Source organism: Pseudophryne corroboree, chromosome 4 (assembly GCF_028390025.1).
Source record: "Pseudophryne corroboree isolate aPseCor3 chromosome 4, aPseCor3.hap2, whole genome shotgun sequence".
Taxonomy (NCBI): domain Eukaryota; kingdom Metazoa; phylum Chordata; class Amphibia; order Anura; family Myobatrachidae; genus Pseudophryne; species Pseudophryne corroboree.
In genome coordinates this window covers 600,373,821-600,399,190 of record NC_086447.1, presented here as the reverse complement: position 1 = coordinate 600,399,190, position 25,370 = coordinate 600,373,821, and the positions used below count along the sequence as shown (strand labels likewise).

The window sequence follows — 25,370 nt, the reverse complement described above, 5'->3', positions numbered from 1 at the left end:
CTGCCTCTCATACCAAAGGTACTGAGAATAATAAGAAGGCGAGGAGTAAGAACGATACTCGTGGTTCCGGATTGGCCAAGAAGGGCTTGGTACCCAGAACTTCAAGAAATGATATCAGAGGACCCATGGCCTCTACCGCTCAGACAGGATCTGCTACAGCAGGGGCCCTGTCTGTTCCAAGACTTACCGCGGCTGCGTTTGACGGCATGGCGGTTGAATTCCGGATCCTAAAGGAAAAGGGCATTCCGGAGGAAGTCATTCCTACGCTGATAAAAGCCAGGAAAGAAGTAACCGCGAACCATTATCACCGTATTTGGAGAAAATGTTTCTTGGTGTGAGGCCAGGAAGGCCCCAACAGAGGAATTTCAGCTGGGTCGGTTTCTGCACTTCCTCGTCCCCAGTTTCTCCCTAAGGTGGTATCTGCTTTTCACTTGAACCAACCTATTGTGGTGCCTGCGGCTACTAGGGACTTGGAGGATTCCAAGTTACTGGATGTAGTCAGGGCCTTGAAACTTTGTTTCCAGGACGGCTGGAGTCAGGAAGACTGACTCGCTTTTTGTCCTGTATGCACCCAACAAGATAGGTGCTCCTGCTTCTAAGCAGACTATTGCTCGCTGGATTTGTAGCACAATTCAGCTGGCGCATTCTGCGGCTGGATTGCCGCATCCTAAATCAGTGAAAGCCCATTCCACGAGGAAAGTGGGCTCATCTTGGGCGGCTGCCCGAGGGGTCTCGGATTTACAACTTTGCCGAGCTGCAACTTGGTCAGGGGCAAACACGTTTGCTAAATTCTACAAATTTGATACCCTGGCTGAGGAGGACCTTGAGTTCTCTCATTCGGTGCTGCAGAGTCATCCGCACTCTCCCGCCCGTTTGGGAGCTTTGGTATAATCCCCATGGTCCTTACGGAGTCCCCAGCATCCACTAGGACGTCAGAGAAAATAAGATTTTACTTACCGGTAAATCTATTTCTCGTAGTCCGTAGTGGATGCTGGGCGCCCATCCCAAGTGCGGATTGTCTGCAATACTTGTATATAGTTATTGCCTAACTAAAGGGTTATTGTTGAGCCATCTGTTGAGAGGCTCTGTTATATTTCATACTGTTAACTGGGTATAGTATCACGAGTTATACGGTGTGGCTGGTATGAGTCTTACCCGGGATTCAAAATCCTTCCTTATTGTGTCAGCTCTTCCGGGCACAGTATCCTAACTGAGGTCTGGAGGAGGGGCATAGAGGGAGGAGCCAGTGCACACCAGATAGTACCAAATCTTTCTTATAGAGTGCCCAGTCTCCTGCGGAGCCCGTCTATTCCCCATGGTCCTTACGGAGTCCCCAGCATCCACTACGGACTACGAGAAATAGATTTACCGGTGAGTAAAATCTTATTATGTATATGCAATACCTAGAACTGTGACTTTAACTCTCCCGGTCCCCTCCCTCCTCCATCACGCTGATCACTGGCCTCTCCCCTGTTTCAGCCCTTTACTCTTGCAGTGCTAGTCTCCTTGTACTGCATGTCCCAGTGGACTGCACTGACATCTCTGCCTCCGGCACCAGGTGGGTACCATTAGCTGCTCTCCCGACAACCCAGTATTTGGCGCACACAGCCGTGCAGTCTGGGATATATGCTTCTCTGCAATGTCCTTGTAGTTACACTTTGCAGTTATGCATGTATCCCTGAATATAGTAAAGTATTGAAACGCTGGAATAACACCTGAGCTTGTCACTTGTTAACAATGCTGGTAAGTCCCCTGAGTGCCGCCAGTCCGGGTCTGTATGTGAATGTTTTTGTTGATGTGATTGTAGGATCCACACCTTATGCTGATTGTACCATCCTGACATTCCTGAATAAACTGCAGCACAATGGTTCAGCAAACACATGTTAGTGTTCCCACTAGGATATGGGCAGGGTGCTGGGCGTCACTATTAGTGGCAATCCAGCCCCCTCAATATCTATAATGGAGGCGTGCCTCAACCAGTGGCGGCATTGAAGGGGGCATGCCTGGCTTCCCCCAAGCTCTCCCTTTAATGTAAATAGATGCTGTGCGTGTGCAAATGGCATCTATTCACACGGCGGCAACAAGGCAGCGTGCAGACTGTTTTAGCAGAGTGCAGCTATAGGGGCAGGTTGCATTTTGCCCTTTAAAACAGCCTAGCGTGAACACTATGAGTATCAACCGTTACTGTGCTTGCCACAATTTTTTTTTCTATCTATCTATCTATCTATCTATCTATCTATCTATCTATCTATCTATCTATCTATCTATCTATCTATCTATCTATCTATCTCGTGTATTGATCAATGCATTTAAGCCTGCACCCCCTGACAAGGCACCCCACTTTTCTCCAGATTCTACTCTATTGCTCAAAATAGTTACAATGAAAATCGCTATCACATAAGTGTTATACTTTAGGTATGCTACCTGGCCTAAAGCTCACAGCAACTTTGCTTTTAAAGGTGAGACAGTTACTAACACACCTACAGTAGGCACCGAGGAAAATAGCTGAGACAGGCTATAAATAATAGGATGAAACAGGATGCATGAGAAATTGTGAACACAAAGTTTAATTAAAAAAATGAATCGAATAAACAAAAAGCACTTATCCACGGCACTCACCATTCCTAGATTTGGGGTGCTAGATATGCGCTAGTGCATAATTGGTGATGCTGGCATACAGGTTCCCAAAATACACAACATGCACTCAGATCAGCAGCTGCATAGAGAATCAGAATGATGTTACAGATAAGTAACTGTGGGATGTAGTTACGAGACTGGCGCTCAGGATCCCGACGGTCAGAATGCGGGCAGGGGTCCAAGGGCTATTTCCCACTCTTGGGTGTCCACGCCACTCATAGAGTGGGAATAGAACCTGTGGGATAGCCATCGAGCCCACAGCGTGGCGAGCACAGCGAGCCCGCAAGGGGCTTCCTTGTGTTCACCCACCTGCCGGCATTCTGGACGCTGGGATCGAGGTTGCCGGTCGATATGCTGACTGTCGGTATCCCGGCCGCCGGTAAAGCATACCCAACACGTAACTCTGTTCCATGGACTGCCATATGTATATGGTTAGTAACTTGTAACTGTATTCACCTGACTGTAAGTGAAATAGCAGAAATTCTGTCTGCTAAATGGTTACATAGGTTTATTTGTTTTTTCTCTGACGTCCTAAGTGGATGCTGGGACTCCGTAAGGACCATGGGGAATAGCGGCTCCGCAGGAGACTGGGCACAACTAAAAGAAAGCTTTAGACTAACTGGTGTGCACTGGCTCCTCCCACTATGACCCTCCTCCAGACTTCAGTTAGAATCTTGTGCCCGGCTGAGCTGGATGCACACTAGGGGCTCTCCTGAGCTCCTAGAAAGAAAGTATATTTTAGGTTTTTTATTTTACAGTGAGATCTGCTGGCAACAGACTCACTGCAGCGAGGGACTAAGGGGAGAAGAAGCGAACCTACCTGACTGGAGATAGTTTGGGCTTCTTAGGATACTTGACACCATTAGCTCCAGAGGGATCGAACACAGGACCCGACCTCGATCGTTCGGTCCCGGAGCCGCGCCGCCGTCCCCCTTACAGAGCCAGAAGCAAGAAGTGGTCCGGAAAATCGGCGGCAGAAGACCTCGGTCTTCAACAAGGTAGCGCACAGCACTGCAGCTGTGCGCAATTGCTCCTCATGCACACCTCACACTCCGGTCACTGATGGGTGCAGGGCGCTGGGGGGGGGGGGGGGGCGCTCTGAGCAGCAATATAAACACCTTGGCTGGCAAATCATCACAATATATAGTCCCAGGGCTATATATGTGATAAATTACCCCTGCCAGAATTCCTGAAAAAAGCGGGAGAAAAGTCAGCCGAAAAAGGGGCGGGGCTAACTCCCTCAGCACACTGGCGCCATTTTTCCCTCACAACTCCGCTGGAAGGATCGCTCCCTGGCTCTCCCCTGCAGTATCAAGCTACAAAGGGTAAAAAAGAGAGGGGGGCACTAAATTTAGGCGCAGTATAACTATATAGCAGCTATAAGGGGAAATAATTCAGTTAATCCCTGTATTATTATAGCGCTCTGGTGTGTGCTGGCATACTCTCTCTCTGTCTCCCCAAAGGGCTTTGTGGGGTCCTGTCCTCTGTCAGAGCATTCCCGGTGTGTGTGCGGTGTGTCGGTACGGCTGTGTCGACATGTTTGATGAGGAGGCTTATGTGGAGGCGGAGCAGATGCCTATAAATGTGATGTCACCCCCTGCGGGGCCGACACCTGAGTGGATGGTTATGTGGAAGGAATTACGTGACAGTGTCGACTCCTTACATAAAAGGTTTGCCGACATACCGAATATGGGACAGCCGGCTTCTCAGCCTGTGCCTGCCCAGGCGTCTCAAAAGCCATCAGGGGCTCTAAAACGCCCGCTACCTCAGATGGCAGACACAGATGTCGACACGGATACTGACTCCAGTGTCGACGACGATGAGACTAATGTAACTTCCAATAGTGCCACACGTTACATGATTGAGGCTATGAAAAATGTGTTGCACATTTCTGATGTTACCCCAGGTACCACAAAAAAGGGTATTATGTTTGGAGAGAAAAAACTACCAGTAGTTTCTCTATCGTCCTAGTGGATGCTGGGGTTCCTGAAAGGACCATGGGGAATAGCGGCTCCGCAGGAGACAGGGCACAAAAAGTAAAGCTTTTCCTGATCAGGTGGTGTGCACTGGCTCCTCCCCCTATGACCCTCCTCCAGACTCCAGTTAGATTTTTGTGCCCGGCCGAGAAGGGTGCAATCTAGGTGGCTCTCCTAAAGAGCTGCTTAGAAAAAGTTTAGCTAGGTTTTTTATTTTACAGTGATTCCTGCTGGCAACAGGATCACTGCAGCGAGGGACTGAGGGGAGAAGGAGTCAACTCACCTGCGTGCAGGATGGATTGGCTACTGGACATCAAGCTCCAGAGGGACGATCACAGGTACAGCCTGGATGGTCACCGGAGCCGCGCCGCCGGCCCCCTTGCAGATGCTGAAGTCAGAAGAGGTCCAGAATCGGCGGCTGAAGACTCCTGCAGTCTTCTAAAGGTAGCGCACAGCACTGCAGCTGTGCGCCATTTTCCTCTCAGCACACTTCACACGCGGTCACTGAGGGTGCAGGGCGCTGGGGGGGGGCGCCCTGGGAGGCAAATGTAACCTATATAAAGGCTAAAAATACCTCACATATAGCCCCCAGAGGCTATATGGAGATATTTAACCCCTGCCTGATTTCTCTAAATAGCGGGAGACGAGCCCGCCAGAAAAGGGGCGGGGCCTATCTCCTCAGCACACGGCGCCATTTCCTCTCACAGCTCCGCTGGTCAGGACGGCTCCCAAGTCTCTCCCCTGCACTGCACTACAGAAACAGGGTAAAACAGAGAGGGGGGGCAAATTTATGGCGATATTTTGATATAACAAAGCAGCTATAAGGGAGCACTTATTATAAGGCTATCCCTGATATATATATATAGCGCTTTTGGTGTGTGCTGGCAAACTCTCCCTCTGTCTCCCCAAAGGGCTAGTGGGTCCTGTCTTCGTTAGGAGCATTCCCTGTGTGTCTGCTGTGTGTCGGTACGTGTGTGTCGACATGTATGAGGACGATATTGGCGTGGAGGCGGAGCAATTGCCAAATATGAGGATGTCACCCCCTAGGGAGTCGACACCGGAATGGATGCCTTTATTTATGGAACTACGGGATAGTGTCAACACGCTAAAGCAGTCGTTTGACGACATGAGACGGCCGGACAATCAATTAGTGCCTGTCCAGGCGACTCAAACACCGTCAGGGGCTGTGAAACGCCCTTTGCCTCAGTCGGTCGACACAGACCCAGACACAGGCGATGACTCCAGTGGTGACGGTGACGAATCAACCGTATTTTCCAGTAGGGCCACACGTTATATGATTTTGGCAATGAAGGAGGCGTTACATTTAGCTGATACTACAGGTACCACTAAACAGGGTATTATGTGGGGTGTGAAAAAACTACCTATAGTTTTTCCTGAATCAGAAGAATTAAATGACGTGTGTAATGATGCGTGGGTTGCCCCTGATAAAAAGCTGATAATTTCAAAGAAATTATTGGCATTATACCCTTTCCCGCCAGAGGTTAGGGAGCGCTGGGAAACACCTCCTAGGGTGGACAAGGCGCTAACACGCTTATCTAAACAAGTGGCGTTACCCTCTCCTGAGACGGCCGCACTTAAAGATCCATCAGATAGGAGGATGGAAAATATCCAAAAAAGTATATACACACATGCAGGTGTTATACTACGACCAGCTATAGCGACTGCCTGGATGTGCAGTGCTGGGGTAGTTTGGTCAGAGTCCCTGATTGAAAATATTGATACCCTGGACAGGGACAATATTTTACTGTCGTTAGAGCAAATAAAGGATGCATTTCTTTATATGCGTGATGCACAGAGGGATATCTGCACACTGGCATCACGGGTAAGTGCTATGTCCATTTCGGCCAGAAGAACTTTATGGACGCGACAGTGGACAGGCGATGCGGATTCAAAACGGCATATGGAAGTTTTGCAGTATAAAGGGGAGGAGTTATTTGGAGTCGGTCTATCAGATTTGGTGGCCACGGCTACAGCCGGGAAATCCACCTTTCTACCTCAAGTCACTCCCCAACAGAAAAAGGCACCGACCTTTCAACCGCAGCCCTTTCGTTCCTTTAAAAATAAGAGAGCAAAGGGCTATTCATATCTGCCACGAGGCAGAGGTCGAGGGAAGAGACAGCAACAGGCAGCTCCTTCCCAGGAACAGAAGCCCTCCCCGGCTTCTACAAAAGCCTCAGCATGACGCTGGGGCTTCTCAAGCGGACTCGGGGACGGTGGGGGGTCGTCTCAAAAATTACAGCGCGCAGTGGGCTCACTCGCAAGTAGATCCCTGGATCCTGCAGATAATATCTCAGGGGTACAGGTTGGAATTAGAGACAGATCCACCTCGCCGTTTCCTGAAGTCTGCTCTACCTACGTCCCCCTCCGAAAGGGAGACGGGTTTGGAAGCCATTCACAAGCTGTACTCTCAGCAGGTGATAGTCAAGGTACCTCTTCTACAACAAGGGAAGGGGTATTATTCCACTCTTTTTGTGGTACCGAAGCCGGATGGCTCGGTAAGGCCTATTCTAAATCTGAAGTCCTTGAACCTGTACATAAAGAAGTTCAAGTTCAAGATGGAGTCACTCAGAGCAGTGATAGCGAACCTGGAAGAGGGGGACTTTATGGTATCCTTGGACATCAAGGATGCGTATCTCCACGTTCCAATTTACCCCTCACACCAGGGGTACCTCAGGTTCGTTGTACAAAACTGTCACTATCAGTTTCAGACGCTGCCGTTCGGATTGTCCACGGCACCTCGGGTCTTTACAAAGGTACTGGCCGAGATGATGATTCTTCTTCGAAGAAAAGGCGTATTAATTATCCCATACTTGGACGATCTCCTAATAAGGGCAAGGTCCAGAGAACAGCTAGAGATGGGATTAGCACTGTCTCAAGAAGTGCTAAAACAGCACGGGTGGATTCTGAATATTCCAAAATCCCAGTTAATGCCGACAACTCGTCTGCTGTTCCTAGGGATGATTCTGGACACGGTTCAGAAAAAGGTTTTTCTCCCGGAGGAAAAAGACAAGGAGTTATCCGAGCTTGTCAGGAACCTCCTAAAACCAGGAAAGGTGTCTGTACATCAATGCACAAGAGTCCTGGGAAAAATGGTGGCTTCTTACGAAGCAATTCCATTCGGCAGATTCCACGCAAGAATTTTCCAAAGGGATCTGTTGGACAAATGGTCAGGGTCGCATCTTCAGATGCACCTACGGATAACCCTGTCTCCAAGGACAAGGGTGTCTCTTCTGTGGTGGTTGCAGAGTCCTCATCTATTGGAGGGCCGCAGATTCGGCATACAGGATTGGATCCTGGTGACCACGGACGCCAGCCTGAGAGGCTGGGGAGCAGTCACACAAGGAAGAAACTTCCAGGGAGTATGGACGAGCCTGGAAACGTCTCTTCACATAAACATTCTGGAACTAAGAGCAATTTACAATGCTCTAAGCCAGGCAGAACCTCTGCTTCAAGGAAAACCGGTGTTGATCCAGTCGGACAACATCACGGCAGTCGCCCATGTGAACAGACAGGGCGGCACAAGAAGCAGGAGTGCAATGGCAGAAGCTGCAAGGATTCTTCGCTGGGCAGAGAATCATGTGATAGCACTGTCAGCAGTGTTCATCCCGGGAGTGGACAACTGGGAAGCAGACTTCCTCAGCAGACACGATCTTCACCCGGGAGAGTGGGGACTTCATCCAGAAGTCTTCCACATGCTGGTAACCCGTTGGGAAAGACCAATGGTGGACATGATGGCGTCTCGCCTCAACAAAAAACTGGACAGGTATTGCGCCAGGTCAAGAGATCCGCAGGCAATAGCTGTGGACGCGCTGGTAACGCCTTGGGTGTACCAGTCGGTGTATGTGTTTCCTCCTCTGCCTCTCATACCAAAAGTATTGAGAATTATACGGCAAAGAGGCGTGAGAACGATACTAGTGGTTCCGGATTGGCCAAGAAGGACTTGGTACCCGGAACTTCAAGAGATGATCACGGAAGATCCGTGGCCTCTACCTCTAAGGAGGGACTTGCTTCAGCAGGGTCCCTGTCTGTTTCAAGACTTACCGCGGCTGCGTTTGACGGCATGGCGGTTGAATGCCGGATCCTAAAGGAAAAAGGCATGCCGGAAGAAGTCATTCCTACTTTGATTAAAGCAAGGAAGGAAGTAACCGTGCAACATTATCACCGAATTTGGCGAAAATATGTTGCGTGGTGCGAAGATCGGAGTGCTCCGACGGAGGAATTTCAACTGGGTCGATTCCTACATTTCCTGCAATCAGGATTGTCTATGGGTCTCAAATTGGGATCTATTAAGGTTCAAATTTCGGCCCTGTCGATTTTCTTTCAAAAAGAATTGGCTTCAGTCCCTGAAGTCCAGACCTTTGTTAAGGGAGTGCTGCATATACAGCCTCCTGTGGTGCCTCCAGTGGCACCGTGGGATCTCAATGTGGTTTTGGACTTTCTAAAATCTCATTGGTTTGAACCACTAAAAAAGGTGGATTTGAAATATCTCACATGGAAAGTGACCATGCTTCTAGCCCTGGCTTCGGCCAGGAGAGTGTCAGAACTGGCAGCTTTATCTTACAAAAGCCCGTATCTGATTTTCCATTCGGACAGGGCAGAACTGCGGACTCGTCCGCATTTTCTCCCTAAGGTGGTGTCAGCATTTCATCTGAACCAGCCTATTGTAGTGCCTGCGGCTACAAGTGACTTGGAGGACTCCAAGTTACTGGACGTTGTCAGAGCATTAAAAATATATATTGCAAGGACAGCTGGAGTCAGAAAATCTGACTCGTTGTTTATATTGTATGCACCCAACAAGATGGGTGCTCCTGCGTCTAAGCAGACGATTGCTCGTTGGATCTGTAGCACAATCCAACTTGCACATTCTGTGGCAGGCCTGCCACAGCCTAAATCTGTAAAGGCCCACTCCACAAGGAAGGTGGGCTCATCTTGGGCGGCTGCCCGAGGGGTCTCGGCATTACAACTTTGCCGAGCAGCTACGTGGTCAGGGGAGAACACGTTTGTAAAATTTTACAAATTTGATACTCTGGCTAAGGAGGACCTGGAGTTCTCTCATTCGGTGCTGCAGAGTCATCCGCACTCTCCCGCCCGTTTGGGAGCTTTGGTATAATCCCCATGGTCCTTTCAGGAACCCCAGCATCCACTAGGACGATAGAGAAAATAAGATTTTACTTACCGATAAATCTATTTCTCGGAGTCCGTAGTGGATGCTGGGCGCCCATCCCAAGTGCGGATTATCTGCAATAATTGTACATAGTTATTGTTAACTAATTCGGGTTATTGTTGAAGGAAGCCATCTTTCAGAGGCTCCGCTGTTATCATACTGTTAACTGGGTTTAGATCACAAGTTGTACGGTGTGATTGGTGTGGCTGGTATGAGTCTTACCCGGGATTCAAAATCCTCCCTTATTGTGTACGCTCGTCCGGGCACAGTACCTAACTGGAGTCTGGAGGAGGGTCATAGGGGGAGGAGCCAGTGCACACCACCTGATCTGGAAAAGCTTTACTTTTTGTGCCCTGTCTCCTGCGGAGCCGCTATTCCCCATGGTCCTTTCAGGAACCCCAGCATCCACTACGGAAATAGATTTATCGGTAAGTAAAATCTTATTTTTTCCTCCATCTGAGGAGTTAAATGAAGTGTGTGAAGAAGCGTGGGCTTCCCCCGATAAGAAACTAGTAATTTCTAAAAGGTTACTAATGACGTACCCTTTCCCGCCAGAGGATAGGTCACGTTGGGAAACATCCCCTAGGGTGGATAAAGCGCTCACACGCTTGTCAAAGAAGGTGGCACTACCGTCTCCGGATACGGCCGCCCTAAAGGAACCTGCTGATAGAAAGCAGGAGGCTATCCTGAAGTCTGTATATACACACACAGGTATTATACTGAGACCAGCTATTGCTTCAGCATGGATGTGCAGTGCTGCAGCTGCGTGGTCAGATTCCCTGTCGGAAAATATTGATACCCTAGACAGGGACACTATATTGCTAACCGTAGAGCATATTAAAGACGCAGTCTTATACATGAGAGATGCACAGAGGGATATTTGCCGGCTGGCATCTAAAATAAGTGCAATGTCCATTTCTGCCAGGAGAGGGTTATGGACTCGGCAGTGGACAGGTGATGCAGACTCTAAAAGGCACATGGAAGTTTTGCCTTATAAAGGTGATGAGTTGTTCGGGGATGGTCTCTCGGACCTAGTTTCCACAGCAACAGCTGGGAAGTCTGCATTTTTACCCCATGTTCCCTCACAGCCTAAGAAAGCACCGTATTATCAGGTACAGTCCTTTCGGCCCCATAAGGGCAAGCGGGTTAGAGGCTTGTCCTTTCTGCCCAGAGGCAGAGGTGGAGGGAAAAAGTTGCAGCATACAGCCAGTTCCCAGGAGCAAAAGTCCTCCCCCGCTTCCTCTAAGTCCACCGCATGACGCTGGGGCTCCACAGGCGGAGCCAGGTACGGTGGGGGCCCGTCTCAAAAATTTCAGCGATCAGTGGGCTCGCTCACGGGTGGATCCCTGGATCTTTCAAGTAGTATCTCAGGGGTACAAGCTGGAATTCGAGACGTCTCCCCCCCGCCGTTTCCTCAAATCTGCCTTGCCAACAACTCCCTCAGGCAGGGAGGCAGTGATAGAGGCAATTCACAAGCTGTATTCCCAGCAGGTGATAGTAAAGGTGCTCCTACTTCAACAAGGACGGGGTTACTATTCCACAATGATTGTGGTACCGAAACCGGACGGTTCGGTGAGACCCATTTTAAATTTGAAGTCCTTGAACACATATATATATAAAAAAATTCAAGTTCAAGATGGAATCGCTCAGGGCGGTTATTGCAAGCCTGGACGAGGGGGATTACATGGTATCACTGGACATCAAGGATGCTTACCTGCATGTCCCCATTTACCATCCTCACCAGGAGTACCGCAGATTTGTGGTACAGGATTGTCATTACCAATTACAGACGTTGCCGTTCGGTCTCTCCATGGCTCTGAGGGTCTTTACCAAGGTAATGGCCGAAATGATGATACTCCTTTGAAAGAAGGGAGTTTTAATTATCCCGTACTTGGACGATCTCCTGAGAAAGGCGAGGTCCAGGGAGCAGTTGTTGGTCGGGGTAGCACTATCTCGGGTGGTGCTACAACAGCACGGCTGGATTCTAAATATTCCAAAGTCACAGCTGGTCCCTACGACACGTCTACTGTTCCTGGGGATGGTTCTGGACACAGAACAGAAAAAAGTGTTTCTCCCGGAGGAGAAGGCCAAGGAGCTGTCATCTCTAGTCAGAGGCCTCCTAAAACCAAAACAGGTGTCTGTGCATCACTGCACGCGGATCCTGGGAAAGATGGTAGCTTCCTACGAAGCAATTCCATTCGGCAGGTTCCATGCAAGAACCTTTCAGTGGGACCTGTTGGACAAGTGGTCCGGATCGCATCTTCAGATGCATCGGCTGATAACCCTGTCTCCAAGGACCAGGGTGTCTCTGCTGTGGTGGCTGCAAAGTGCTCATCTTCAAGAGGGCCGCAGATTCGGCATACAGGACTGGGTCCTGGTGACCACGGATGCCAGCCTTCGAGGCTGGGGGGCAGTCACACAGGGAAGAAACTTCCAAGGACTATGGTCAAATCAGGAGACTTCCCTACACATAAATATTCTGGAACTGAGGGCCATTTACAATGCCCTAAGTCAGGCAAAACCCCTGCTTCAAAACCAGCCGGTACTGATCCAGTCAGACAACATCATGGCGGTCGCCCATGTAAACCGACAGGGCGGCACGAGAAGCAGGACGGCGATGGCAGAAGCCACAAGGATTCTCCGATGGGCGGAAAATCACGTGTTAGCACTGTCAGCAGTGTTCGTTCCGGGAGTGGACAACTGGGAAGCAGACTTCCTCAGCAGGCACGACCTCGACCCGGGAGAGTGGGGACTTCATCCAGAAGTCTTCCAACTGATTGTAAACCGTTGGGAAAGGCCACAGGTGGACATGATGGCGTCCCGCCTGAACAAAAAGCTAGAAAGATATTGCGCCAGGTCAAGAGACCCGCAGGCGATAGCTGTGGACGCTCTAGTGACACCGTGGGTGTACCGGTCGGTTTATGTGTTCCCTCCTCTTCCTCTCATACCAAAGGTACTGAGGATAATAAGGAGAAGAGGAGTAAGAACTATACTCATTGTTCCGGATTGGCCAAGAAGAGCTTGGTACCCGGAACTTCAAGAAATGATCTCAGAGGACCCATGGCCTCTGCCGCTCAGACAGGACCTGCTGCAGCAGGGGCCCTGCCTGTTCCAAGACTTACCGCGGCTGCGTTTGACGGCATGGCGGTTGAACACCGGATCCTGAAGGAAAAGGGCATGCTGGAGGAAGTCATTCCTACGCTGATTAAAGCTAGGAAAGAAGTAACCGCAAACCATTATCACCGCATATGGCGAAAATATGTTGCGTGGTGTGAGGCCAGGAAGGCCCCAACGGAGGAATTTCAGCTGGGCCGTTTCCTGCACTTCCTACAGTCAGGGGTGACTATGGGCCTAAAATTGGGTTCCATTAAGGTCCAGATTTCGGCTCTATCGATTTTCTTCCAGAGAGAACTGGCTTCACTACCTGAAGTTCAGACTTTTGTTAAGAGAGTGCTGCATATTCAGCCCCCTTTTGTGCCTCCAGTGGCACCTTGGGATCTCAACGTGGTGTTGGGTTTCCTAAAGTCACATTGGTTTGAGCCACTTAAAACCGTGGAATTGAAGTATCTCACGTGGAAAGTGGTCATGTAGTTGGCCTTGGCTTCGGCCAGGCGTGTATCAGAATTGGCGGCTTTGTCATGTAAAAGCCCTTATCTGATTTTCCATATGGATAGGGCAGAATTGAGGACTCGTCCCCAATTTCTCCCTAAGGTGGTATCAGCCTTTTATCTGAACCAACCTATCGTGGTGCCTGCGGCTACTAAAGACTTGGAGGCTTCCAAGTTGTTGGACGTAGTCAGGGCCCTGAAAATTTATGTTTCCAGGACAGCTGGAGTCAGAAAGACTGACTCGCTATTTATCCTGCATGCACCCAACAAGTTGGGTGCGCCTGCTTCAAAGCAGACTATTGCTCGCTGGATCTGTAGTACGATTCAGCTTGCACATTCTGCGGCTGGACTGCCGCATCCTAAATCAGTGAAAGCCCATTCCACGAGGAAGGTGGGCTCCTCTTGGGCGGCTGCCCGAGTGGTCTCGGCTCTACAACTTTGCCGAGCAGCTACTTGGTCGGGGTCAAACACATTTGCTAAATTCTACAAGTTTGACACCCTGGCTGAGGAGGACCTAGAGTTTGCCCATTCGGTGCTGCAGAGTCATCCGCACTCTCCCGCCCGTTTGGGAGCTTTGGTATAATCCCCATGGTCCTTACGGAGTCCCAGCATCCACTTAGGACGTCAGAGAAAATAAGAATTTACTCACCGGTAATTCTATTTCTCGTAGTCCGTAGTGGATGCTGGGCGCCCATCCCAAGTGCGGATTGTCTGCAATACTTGTATATAGTTATTGTTTAACTAAAGGGTTATTGTTGAGCCATCTGTTGAGAGGCTCAGTTGTTATCATACTGTTAACTGGGTATTGTATCACGAGTTATACGGTGTGATTGGTGTGGCTGGTATGAGTCTTACCCGGGATTCAAAATCCTTCCTTATTGTGTCAGCTCTTCCGGGCACAGTATCCCAACTGAAGTCTGGAGGAGGGTCATAGTGGGAGGAGCCAGTGCACACCAGTTAGTCTAAAGCTTTCTTTTAGTTGTGCCCAGTCTCCTGCGGAGCCGCTATTCCCCATGGTCCTTACGGAGTCCCAGCATCCACTACGGACTACGAGAAATAGAATTACCGGTGAGTAAATTCTTATTTTTGCTGGTATAAAGATGTATCCATAACTACAAATTAAAAGTTGCCACAGACTGTGAATTGTGTTTGGAATCTGCCAAATCCATTGTGCTTGTTATACACTAAGTCAGTGGTTCTCAAACTGTGTGCCGTAGCACCCTGGAGTGCCTCAGGACATTTGCAGGGTTGTCTTGGATTGGTGATCCAGGACCAATGCTAATTATTTATGGTCAATATAATAGGCAATACCAGTGCTGGTGACTGTCAATCATAAAATACATGGACAAATCTTGTCCCTCACCACACAATTGAACCTAAGGATGACATATAAACACAATTTACTTAATTTAATATTTATTTCTCTTACGTCCTAGAGGATGCTGGGGTCCACATTAGTGCCATGGGGTATAGACGGGTCCATTAGGAGCCACTGGCACTTTAAGAGTTAAATAGTGTGGGCTGTATCCTCCCTCTATGCCCCTCCTACCAGACTCAGTATTAGAAAATGTGCCCGGAGAAGCTGGTCATAGCTAGGGGAGTTTTTCTAGTTTTATTTTTTTCATTAGAGTTTAGGCACAGGGAGGCTGCTGGCAACAGCCTCCCTGCTTCGTGGGACTTAGGGGGTGAGTAGTGTCCAACCCTGAGAGGTTAATGGCCACTATCTCCGCTGACAGGACACTGAGCTCCTGAGAGTGATGATCGTTAGCTGCCCGAGGCGACCGCTCACTCCCGCAACATGCCGCCACCCCCTAACAGAGCCAGAAGATTCCGGTGGCGAGTGAGTCACCGGCGACCCGACAAGCGGGAAGCCGGTGTGAAGGGCGGCAACAGGGTAGGAGCGCAGTAGAGCTCAGGAGAGCTCCGCGGTACACAGTGCAGCGCTATGATGGTCGCGCTGAGCCAGCGCAGATACCCTACACTGGTCACTCAAGTCTATCAGGGACCTCGGTAACGCTGCTAGCAAAATCTTCAGGCCAGTATAATCATTTGAAAATGCGGGAAGAGGCGCCATTTCCAGGGGGCATAGCTTCTACTCAGAGTGGACCCAGCAGCGTTCAGCGCCATTTTCTCTCTGCAGATACAGCACCAGAGACGCTGACAGGGAGTGCTGTCCCTGCACACGACTCCAGCTATCCTGTGCGGTACCAGGGGGTTATTGAAGGGGAAGGGAGGCTGTGTATTATCTGTGTAGTCTATTAAGGTACACAGTTAGCGCTAGGTTAGTTATACTACCTAATTGAGCGCTGTGTGTGGGCTGGCTCCATGCTCTGTGTTTCTCTGAAGGTACTTGGGGGTGAAACTGTGTCTGACATTTTCCTGTGTGAGTGTGGTGTATGTTTTCTCACATAGCCATGTCCAGGGACTCTGTGTCTTATGCTGCAGAGGACGTTTCATCCCCAGAGGAATCCCTTCCATGTACTCAGGAATGTAATGTATTGTCTCAGGTTCCTATTACTGAGCCAGAATGCTGTCTTCTATTAAGGAAATGATCTCTCAGATCTCTACTAGGGTAGCTTATACTGAGACTGAAACTCCTATTCCTTCTAAACCCCCTAGCATATACCCGAAGAACCGTGTACTTGCCCAGATTATGCAAGATGACACGGACCGACTGACACGGCAGACGGTGACAGGGTTGTGCTGAGGGGGACGGCATCCCTGGCTAAGGGGGTGCAGCTCATGGTTGAGGCCATTAGAGATGTGTTAAACATTACTGACACACCACCTGAGCAAGTTGAGGAGGCTTACGTCACAGACAATAAGAAAGCCTCGCTAACCTTCCCTGCGTCTAAAGAATGAAATGCTTTATTGGAAAAATCCTGGGAAACCCGGAGAAAAAATTCCAGATCCCCAAGAGGGTTCTGGTTGCTTTTCCCTTCCCTGAGGAGGATAGAAAAAGATGGGAAAACCCACCCATAGTTGACGCATCTGTCTCCAGACTGTCTAAAAAGGTGGTTTTACCGGTCCCTGGATCTACCGTGTTAAAAGAACTGGCTGATCGTAAGATTGACACTACGCTCAAATCCATATACACTGCTTCAGGGGTGGCGTTAAGGCCCACTATTGCCTGTGCATGGATCTCAAAAGCTATAGTAAAGTGGTCAGGCACATTTCTAGAGGACTTAGATACAATGGATAGAAGTGACATTGAACTGTTTTTACGTAACATACAGGATTCTGCGGGATTCATGGTGGAATCCATTAAAGACCTGGGTATGCTGAATGCAAGGATATCTTCCATGTCTGTCTCAGCTCGCAAGGGACTCTGGCTACGCCAATGGTCAGCAGACGCGGAATCCAGGAGAAGTGTGGAGAACCTACCCTACACATGTCAGGCTCTATTGGGGGAAGCATTGGATTCCTGGATTTCCACGGCAACCGCAGGTAAGTCACCTTTTCTTCCCTCCGCTACGCCTTCTACAAAGAAACCCTTTTCTTCATCTGCATCGCACTCCTTTCGGACCGCTAAGACAAAAAAGTCAAAGCCTCCTACCACCTTCTGTAGAGGTGGGCGTGCAAAATCCAAAAAGCCTGCACCTGCAGGCTCCTAGGACCAGAAGCCTACTTCTGGTTCCTCAAAAGCCACAGCATGACGGTGGACTGCACGGCCTGGAGGACAGACTGGTGGGTGCGAGGCTCAGACGTCTCAGCCACGTCTGGGTGTCGTCTGGCCTGGATCCCTGGGTACAAGATATTGTGTCCCAGGGGTACAGACTGGAATTTCAAGAACTCCCACCTCACCGGTACTTCAAATCAGGCTTGCCAGCTCTACTGACAGACAGGGCTATCCTACAGGAAGCCATCCAAAAATTGGAAAAGTCAGAGGTCATTGTGCCAGTTCCACCTCATATGCAACACATGGGTTACTATTCACACCTTTTCGTGGTACCGAAACCAGATGGTTCCGTCAGACAGATTTTGAACTTAAAATCGTTAAACCCTTATCTGAGGGAGTTCAAGTTCAAAATGGAGTCTCTGAGAGCGGTGATCTCAGGTCTGGAGGAGGGAGAGTTTCTGGTATCCCTGGATATCAAGGATGTGTACCTCCACTCCGATTTGGCCGCCACACCAAGCTTATCTCAGATTTGCACTGTTAGACAGTCACTATCAGTTTCAGGCACTACCATTTGGTCTCTCTACGGCACCGAGGGTATTCACCAAGGTGATGGCAGGGATGATGGTTCTCCTCCTCGACCAGTGAGACATTGTTGCAGTCCATTGCTCTCACGACTCGTCTGCTCAGGGAACATGGTTGGATCCTGATCTTTCCAAAGCGAACATTTGGAGCCGACAAGGAGATTGCCTTTCCTGGGGATGATCCTCGACACAGAAGTGCAGAGGGTGTTTCTACCGGAGGAGAAAGCATTGGTGATACAATCAATGGTCCGGGATGTCCTGAAGCCAGCTCGGGTTTCGGTTCATCAGTGCATTCGCCTTCTGGGGAAGATGGTTGCCTCCTACGAGTCTCTACAATACGGAAGATTTCATGCTCGATCCTTCCAACTGGATCTCCTAGACAAGTGGTCGGGTTCTCATCTATATATGCACCTGAGGATACGTCTGTTGCCGAAAGCAAGGATTTCACTCCTCTGGTGGCTACAAATTCCTCACCTTCTGGAGGGCCACAGGTTCGGGATTCAGGACTGGATCCTTCTAACCACGGATGCAAGTCTCTGGGGATGGGGCGCAGTCACTCAAGGGGAAACCTTCCAAGGAAGGTGGTCAAGTCTGGAAACCAGTCTTCCAATAAACATTCTGGAACTAAGAGCTGTGTACAACGGTCTTCTCCAAGCGGCACATCTGCGAGATCGAGCCATTCAAGTACAGTCGGACAGTGTAACGACTGTGGCCTACATTAACCGACAGGGGGGAACGAAGAGCAGAGCTGCAATGTCAGAGGTAACAAGAATCATCCTCTGGGCAGAAAGACACGTGCTGGTGCTGTCAGCAATTGTCATTCCGTGAGTGGACAACTGGGAAGCAGACTTCCGCAGACACGATCTACATCCAGGAGAGAGGGGTCTCCATCCAGAGGTTTTCACGGAGGTGACAAATCTTTGGGGAGTTCCTCATATAGACATGATGGCCTCCCATCTCAACAAGAAGCTTTGGAGGTATTGTTCCAGGTCAAGAGACCCGCAAGCAATGGCGGTGGCTCCGTGAGTGTTCCAGTCGGTGTACGTATTTCCTCCACTTCCACTCATTCCAAGGATTCTAAAGCTCATAAGGAGAACAAGAGTTCAGGCAATCCTCATTGCTCCGGACTGGCCAAGAAGGGCTTGGTACGCTGATATTCTGGGTCTACTGCTGGAAGATCCAAGGCCTCTTCCTCTTCGGGAGGACCTGCTACAACAGGGGCCGTTCGCTTGTCAAGTCTTACCACGGCTACGTTTGACGGCATGGAGGTTGAACGCCAGATATTAGCTCGGAAGGGCATTCCGAACAAGGTTATTCCTACCCTGATACAGGCTAGGAAAGGAGTAACGTCTAAACATTACCATTGCAGAAGTATATATCTTGGTGTGAATCCAAGAGGTTTCCTACGGTGGAGTTTCAACTGGGACGGTTTCTCCTCTTCCTGCAAGCAGGTGTGGATATGGGCCTGAGGTTGTGTCAAAGTCGAAAAATATTGTTATACATATCCCTTGTACTAACCCCTCATGCACATGCACGCTGCTCGTGCACCCGGTCACCCGTGCGTACACATATCCGCAAGTTGCGTAAGAGACACTCCGGCGACTCATGCGCATGATATGTGTATTTACGGCGGAGTTTGTGAGCGTGTAGCGTGCGACTCGAACATAGCATATTTAACCCAAATAGTGCATTTTGTAGATGTAGTTCCCCTAGACCATGACAGCGAGTATTATTAGTTTAAACAGTTCCTGGACAGAGAGATTCGTCTTTGCATGATAGGAAGGGTCAGATAAAGGTTGGTAGGTGATGTCTAGTATCCAGCTGTAGGGTATTTTAAGAGTAACATTCCGGTGTCAGTTAGGAAAGGATCGCTTGCTCCTGCGTATAGTTATGTACAAAAGTAGATTACGAACATTAACTGTATTTGCTGTAAATTACACATGCGGCGGGAATCCAGAGGATACCACCCACAAGAGCAGTTGGGAAAAGACATCGCCTACCTATTCAAATCCACCTATGACCTTTGCTGTAATGTAGGGACACATCCCTGTGTCCAATGAACAATGAGATTACAGTGACCATTGTATTGTGAATGTATGTTGTGTATAAAAAGACCACTGTTGCCTGGCCAGGACACAAGACTCTGAAAGCTTTCTACCTGATAGCTGAGGACTGGTCCAGGACGCGCTTGCGAACGATTCCCCACGTATGTATATTCTCTGTAGCCATTATTCTCTGTTATTCTGTTTAGATTTCCTTGTTAGCCTGTAGTGTATAACCTGTATCTGTTTACCCCTTTTCTCTGAATAATCCACTGCGGTGTTAGAGCCCAGTGGTTTACCACAAACCGGTGTTGTGTTTTCACTTTCCTGCAAAGGGCTTTCATAGCGTATTAATCGTTATAAGGTGTATAAGCATTGTTAAGGTGTAAGCACTGCGGGTACTTCATACCGCCAGCGCTACTTAAGGTTTTAAGGTATTACATTGTTGCAGTACTAGGCTGCTAAGGTTTAAAGTATAAGCATATCCTTACACTGTTTCATTACTTAAGGTTTACTGTATATCACTCTGTGTGCGTCCGCGCCGCGTGTACGTTGTACCCACGGCACGGCGTCTGATACGCTAATAGCGTATCAATACGTTACTCAGTGCGCCAATAGCGTACTTGGTATGTAGCGTGAATCCGTGTGCGTACGCGCCGCGTGTGCGTCGTACCCACGGCACAGCGTCTGATACGCTAAGTGCGTATCCATACGGTACTCAGTACGCAAATAGCGTACTTAGTACGTAGTGTGTGTAATAAGTCTAGCGGCCATAGCGGCCCCACGTAATAGAGTATAGCTTTGTGTTTTAAGATAATATTTGACATTATCAGTTGGGATCCGTAAAGGTCCAGATTTCGGCCTTATCCATTTTCTTCCAGAAACGGCTGGCTTCACTCCCTGAGGTTCAGACTTTTTTGAAAGGGGATCTGCACATCCAGCCTCCCTGTGTGCCGCCTATGGCACCTTGGGATCTTAACGTGATGTTGCAGTTCTTCCAATCGGATTGGTTCGAACCTCTACAGGATTCCAATTGTTAGAAACTTTTGCGCTATATTGTAAATTTATATGATATGGCTGACAAAAATAAACTCTATGTATGAACTGCAGCTCTATGAATGATGCTGTGTCAGCCAGCTAAGCCAGGTTGGAGACTGTTAAGGTGTGTACACACGGTAAGATATTTTCTTCCGATTCTGACTATATAGTCAGAATCGGAAGAAAAGATAGTGCAGATCGCAAGGTGACAGTCACCTTGCGATCCCGATCCGATGCCGATGCGCGGCCCCGCGCGGTCGGCATCGGCAGAAAAAATAGGCTGTGCAGGCAAGTCAATCCTGGCTATCTCTATAGAAGAGATAGTCAGGATTGACATCGCACATAGCCAGCATCGCAAGCACACTCATTATGTGCTTGCGATACTGGCTAAGTGCCGACCCGGCCCCCTGTCGCACGGTGAGAATCGGATAAGTCCGAATCTCACCGTGTGTATGCACCCTTACTCTCCAAGTAGCAGGCAGGACTGTGAAAGTTTGTGTGAGATTCATTGTTGCAGACTAGATGGCCAAATATAGAAAGGGTACAATAAACTAACACAAAGAAAATTTGCTTGGGGTGTACTAACGTTAAAATATAACTGTTAATAAAATCACTTAAAATAATATATCATAGAAATAGCCATATAAAGCATGTCAAACTCAAAATACAGTGAATTAAGTGTATATGATGAAAAAGAAAATTTAAAATAAAAAGACTTTCTTATGAACAACCGAACATACTTCGCATTGCTCAGTGCAGCTATGATATATTATTTTAAGTGATTTATTAAAAGTTATATTTTAATTTTAGTGCACCCCAAACAGATCATCTTTGTTTTAAGTTTATTGTATCCATCCTCCTGCATCTGTGGTAGCACCCCCGATTCTAATTGGAAGGGATCTCTTTTCAAACTGGAATGATAGATATATATATATATATATATATATATATATATTTCTTTTTATTTTTTTATATAGTTTTTCCCCTGTGCAACAGATACCCCCTTTTGTGTTTCTCTCAAATAGAGAAAGGAACAATGCAGTAAGGTAGTGCTAGGCTGTTTTGTTATTTTCTATTTATTTTACAGTATGCTTACAGTAAAGCATTATTTCATTTATTCACCTGAAAAGCTGTGTGTGGTCCCTAGACATTGCACAAATACACACATAGTCTGGATCCCAATATATAATATATATGTATATTGGAAGGTGACATTGGTCTGTGCCATAAATATCATTAAATGTTTGTATGCCCTTCAGGTTTTTAAATTTAGTATACCTCAAATATAGATGTCTTTGACAAAATGATAGTGTATCATACCTGTTCATATTTTCCTACTTGCTTTTGCAATTTTGTTAATATGCTTAACCAACTGTACTCATGTTTGTACTACAGTATCTGTAATTTCTGGCTTTTAAATATTTTTTCTGTCCATCCCCCCCCCCCCCCCCTTATTTTTCCATCCATATCTCTCCTCTCCCTATCCTGACACTTTACAGTGCCTTGCTAAAGTATTCACCCCCCCTTTGCATTTATCATGTTTTGTTGCCTCACAACCTGGAATTTAAAATGGATTGTTTGAAGGTTTGCATCATTTTATTCACAGATCATGCCTACAACTTTGAAGATCTGTTTCGTTTTTTATTGTGAAGCAAACAAAAGGGCAAAATAACAGAAAACTTCAGCGTGTATAACTGTTCACCCCCCTAAATTCAGTACTTTGTAGAGCCACCTTTTGCGGCAATTACAGCTGCAATTCGCTTTGGATAAGTCTCTATGAGCTTGCCACTGGGATTTTTGCCCATTTCTCAAGGCAAAACTGCTCCAGTTCCTTCATGTTGGATGGTTTCCACTTGTGAACAGCAATCTTCAAGTCTGACCATAAATTCTCAATTGGATTGAGATCTGGGCTTTGACTAGGCCATTCCAACACATTTAAAAGTGTCCCCATTAAACCACTCGAATGTTGCTTTAGCAGTATGCTTTGGGTCATTGTCCTGCTGGAAGGTGAACCTCCGTCCCAGTCTCAAATCACAGGCAGACTGAAACAGGTTTTTCTCAAGCATATCCCTGTATTTAGCACCATCCATCTTTCCCTCGACTCGAAACAGTTTAACAGCATCTGCTGCTGAAAAACATCCCCACAGCATGATGCTGCCACCACCATGTTTCACTTGTGTTCTTGGGGTGATGTGATATGGTGGGTTTGCGCCTGACATAGCGTTTTCCTTGGTGGACGAAAAGTAAAATTTTAGTCTCATCTGACCAGAGCACCTTCCTCCATACATTTGGGGAATCGTCCACGTGCCTTTTGGCAAGCTCATATGCACATGCCAATTTTAACATTTTTATTTGTAAAAATTGTCTTTTATATACATTTTTCTCATTTCACTTCACCAACTTAGAGTATTTTGTGCAGATCCATCACATAAAATTCAGATTAATAAAAATAAAAAAATTACAGGTTGTAATGTAACAAAATAGGTAAAAAGCCAAGGGGGATGAATACTTTAGCAAGGCACTGTATATTCTCTCTCCCTCTCATTCACTTCCTCTGTCATTGCGCCCTCATTTTCTCCTGTGCATCTCTGAAACTAGTCAGAGGGGTCAGATTTCATATCCACTATCACTACTTCCAACTTCATTACAATGTTATTATAAGGTGCTTTGATTTTATTATATAGTTAGGCTATTCTTCTTTTTATCGTATGAATGTTGACTTGATCAAAATGTTTTAAAAAATCACAACTTTTTACTCTATTTGCATTATTGTAAAAATAATGCTGCATTATCATGAAAAGCTTTTGTAAACTACTCTGCTAGCTAATGTATTAGAATCAAAATTATTAAAGATGTGAAGAAGTACTGTACCTCAGGTCTTCATGGTCCTCTATTCAGGCATATAACTTGTCATATGGCAAAGTTGCTTTTGGAACTTCTGAAACCATTATATAAGCTAACCTTTCATATGTCTTGTGTGCCTTCTATAATTTTGTTTTTATTTTATTTTGTTATCCCCTCAGGAACAGGGAACAGTGATCAAGGAAAGGCTGCTGCTTTTACCTGATGTTCTTTGATAGGACTGTTGAGATGACACACCTTACAGTCCCTTGTCTGCCAATCAGCATATTCCGATAATGTTCTCGCTGAGCTTAAATAGAACACATTTCAGATAGTGGATTAGAGCAAGATCACTCAACCTTGTGGAGTTCAAATTTGTGTGTGCCGCTGTTTACATTACATTAGTACGAAGGAGGGGAATACACAAAACATACAGGTATGATATATGTTTTATGACTTTTGTTTTTATAGCAATAAACCATATGACTTTAGTCACACTACATGTGTAGTGTGTCAATCACCCAATACTTTAACTCATTGTTGTCAGCATACATACTATGGTAGATGCTGGGGACATCCCAAAGCAGTCTCTATATGTGGGAACACTCCTGGACAGTGAGGAGTGTCTGAAGCTAGCATTCTTAGATGCAAAAGTATTGAATCTGTAAAATATAGTGAAACTGCACTGGTGACTAAAGGCCCATACACATTAGACGATGTCGCTCTGTGAGCGACATCGTCTAATGTTTCCTCCTCCTGGGCCGGCCGGCCGGCGGCCGACTATACACACTAAGCGATATGACTGCTCATATCGCTCAGTGACGTCACGCCCCCGCCAGCCCTGCATGAAGGTCGTGGACGACAGTCCACATCCTTCATGCATGCCCTACCGACAGCGGCGATCGTTGCCGACCCGCGGGGCCGCACATCGGTCGTCGCTGGCGGCATACACACTTGACGATAAAATGAGCGACATCGCTCAAGGAGGGGGAAAATGAGCGACGTCGCTCATTTTATCGTTAAGTGTGTACGGACCTTAAGTCACTCTTACAATTACTTAACAGTAGCTCTATGCCTAGCCGTCCATGAGGACCCAACTAATTAGTCTTTTAAATTATCTGCACTTTTGCCACGTACACCTGACAATTTTTTCTCTGTAATCCAACAAGCAATAGTCTGTTTAGAGGCTATACAAAATCATATATCACAAAAAGACTATCCTTATGACTAATCTCTCTCATTCTAGCAACAACATTTTTATAGCTCTGAGAACATCCAAAGGATGAACAAAATCCTTTTATCCTGAGACTCTCCTGAAAGAGCCTTGTGCCGAAAAGAAAATCTATTCTTTTTAAACTGCCATATCCAGGTACAATAAAATACCACAAAAGGCGACTGACATCAAGGGTGCTCAACTCAAATACACTACTGGCTGAAGAAATGGGCAGCAGAAATAGCACTTCCCAGGTTAGTGTCTTTAAGTCATCCTGACTGTGCTGAAATGGAGCAATCTGCAATGTCTGCAGGATTAAATTGAAGTCCAAAGGAACCAGCAGAGGAATTTATGGAGGTTGTACGTATAGAAAACCCAGCAAAAACATCTTGACCTCCAGAATCGGAATCAGCAGCTTTTGAGAAAAGACTAATGTGGAAGAATCCTGAACCTTCAAGGAACCTAACTTAAGATCTGCCTCAAGAACCTCCTGTAAAAACAAGCAAACTTGATAACTGAAAACTAGAAGTTGGAAATCTTTGTTTGGCATAATATTCCAGTCCCAGTGATATATTTTAGCTGACACCAGTTTCTTTGCTTTTAACACAGGCTGCACCACAGAACCTGCCA

The 25,370-nt window shown here is 47.4% G+C and overlaps 1 protein-coding gene across 2 annotated transcripts in view; it reads left to right on the top strand.

The window, feature by feature from the left end:
* Nucleotides 1–25,370, top strand: part of TBCE (tubulin folding cofactor E) — a 517,370-nt gene that overhangs the window by 26,812 nt on the left and 465,188 nt on the right. For both annotated transcript variants that reach the window (XR_010176094.1, XM_063917562.1), the window contains exon 3: nucleotides 23,710–23,963. The gene's annotated coding sequence lies outside the window, so the exon portion shown is untranslated. The remainder of the gene's footprint in view (nucleotides 1–23,709; nucleotides 23,964–25,370) is intronic.